Raw genomic sequence first — 2,496 nt, 5'->3', positions numbered from 1 at the left:
TCCTTCAGAGATGTTAAGCTCCCCAAAGTCCTTCTCTGTCCCAAACTCCCTCCCAGCACTGCCGGAGACCTGTTTGACTCAAAGGTTTCTGTGGTCTCCACTGGTTTTCCTTCCCACATCCTGTTCCATTGCATGATGACTCAAATGGTGATGTCTGAGTGATGTTTGAGGATGTTCAACCCAAAAGATCACACTGTGATAGCCCAAAACTACAAGTGGATTTCCCAGCCCTCCCTCATGGAGATTTCCACCTCCTTCCCTTTCCCTCTCTTTTCTAATGCTTTTAAAGGATTGGTGGTTGCAGACAACTGAGAAGAGGGCATGGTGCAGGGACACGACAGGGGCTGTTGCTGTGAGGGGAAGTGTTGGAGAGGAAAGCTGCATGGCAACAGATAAGCCCTGGCACTGTCCCTGGGCAAACGCAAGTCACTTTTATTATGCTGGGTGAAGCAGCCAGAAGATGCTCCAGCCTGTGAGAAGGCAAGGGGGACCCTTTCCCTGCTGTACAGCCACCCCTGTAGCTTTTCCACTCCATATTTACCCTTCAGCCTCAGTCATTTCGAAACGATGCAGCTAATGGTGCCACAAATAAGCAGTTAACCAAGGCACAAGCAAGAGGATTGACGGAAAAGTAGACATGGAAAAGAAACAAGATTTGTGAAAATGAGGAACTGGAGGAACAGAGATGTTCAGAGTACTTTCTGACCAGTGGTGCCTGCCCAGCGCACGCAGCTCGCCAACCAACACCTCTCAAACAACCAACAGCCTCCACTGCCTCAACACCCCAGTAGAGCACCACAGCAGAAATAGTCTGAGGTTGTTTTGATCTTGGGCATCAAGGACCCAAATCCACTGGAAATCAGGATTGGCTTCTGCAGTTGGTTTGAAACACACCAATCCCTTGCATCTTCAGGGCTGTGCTTCGTTTTAATAGTTGTAGTGGCCTTTCCAAGTGTGGACATCTTACAGAGTCAAACAGAAGCTACCAAACCACAACTGGATGGGGGAGAGGGTTCCTCGTCCAGCAGCAACGGGAATTTAGAGGATCTGAACCTCACAGATCTCTGCCCAGCGGCAGCTAGTTGAGATACTGCCAGACCCCATCAGCAGGAAACAGGAAGGAGGTCCCACAGGCTGGAGAGCAGTTGTCTTCAGAAGGTGGTTCACACATAGCTGCCCCAAATACACAGTGGTGGAAATGTAGGATATGGCAAGACCCGGGAGGCACACGCTGAAGCCACTCTTGCTTTGCAAAAGCCATGCCCTTTCTGTCCACCTTTCCACCATGTGGCACAACAACCCAACCTGCCAGCCTGGCACAAAAACCCTGTGAGCTCCTCACCTGGGGCCAGTTACCCCAGAGGGCTGCCGGAGGATGATGGAGGTAAATGAACAATAGACACTCGAAAATTTGAATTATAAAAGGTTAAAAGCTGCAGGCACTCTAAAAACAAGAGTTGAAACTTCAAAACAACCTGTACACACAATTTCAGGGAAATTTCTGAAAGCATTTATTACCGCCAGTGCCGTGAAAGCGACAGATTTAATGAGCTTGTCCAACCGACGTGCTGAAAACAGCCTTTGCTGGAGCGAGCTGGCCATGAGTCACCCGCTCCAAGTGGGCACCAGCCCACGGCTGCCGGCAAACAAACACCCAAAGCACAACACCAACACTGATAACACTTGCGCAAGGCAACAACCAAAGGACCTTTCAGCAGCTATAACTAATCTATTTCCACCGCTACGCTGCATTACTTCAGAGACAAAGTGGGAATTTTTTTTTTTTTCCCTGCTAATTAACATTTGTTCGCGCACAAAATGCAGAAGCCGGTGCCAACCGGACATACCTAGATAGAGCCTAATATTAGATTTCACAAAAGCATTCATCCTGTCTAAACAAACATCCTCCATACAATATTAACCTTAAAATCTTTGCCCAAACAGATGTTCGCACAGCGGGCACGGCTGGGCATTGTTTCCCAGGATGAAGCGACCCCTCCGTATCCACGACCATCCCCACACTCCAGTTAACCCACACACTGACAGGAAAACATGCTGTTATTTTAAGAAGCTTTGCATAAAACTCGGTTTTGAATTTGAAATCGTATCAGTCATTATTTGTCTCTAGCAGAGCCTTCATATAATGTTTCTTCCTCTGCCTTTATTGCAGTGCAAAGTTACTCACATTTTTGTTACAGCCAGAGACAAAGTCCTGCTTTTAACAGCTGAGAAAATTCACTGGCAAATGATACACAAAGTTGATTTACCAATAGCGTGGTTCAGGTCTGGTCGAACAGGCAAGCGGCTGAAATGGGAAAGCAAGTTTTTCAACAATTTGTTATACACAGTAGCAAGAAAAACAGGAAGCTGGGTGTTTATTAACAGTTTCCAAATATACCAGCCAAAATAAAACACCCCGTGCAGTCTGAGGTATTCAAAATACAGCAATGACCAGAATTCCTCAGATTATAAGAGGGTAATTAATCACAAACATTG

Source organism: Cuculus canorus, chromosome 5 (genome assembly GCF_017976375.1).
Source record: "Cuculus canorus isolate bCucCan1 chromosome 5, bCucCan1.pri, whole genome shotgun sequence".
Classification (NCBI taxonomy): Eukaryota; Metazoa; Chordata; class Aves; order Cuculiformes; family Cuculidae; genus Cuculus; species Cuculus canorus.
This window is presented reverse-complemented; position numbering follows the sequence as displayed.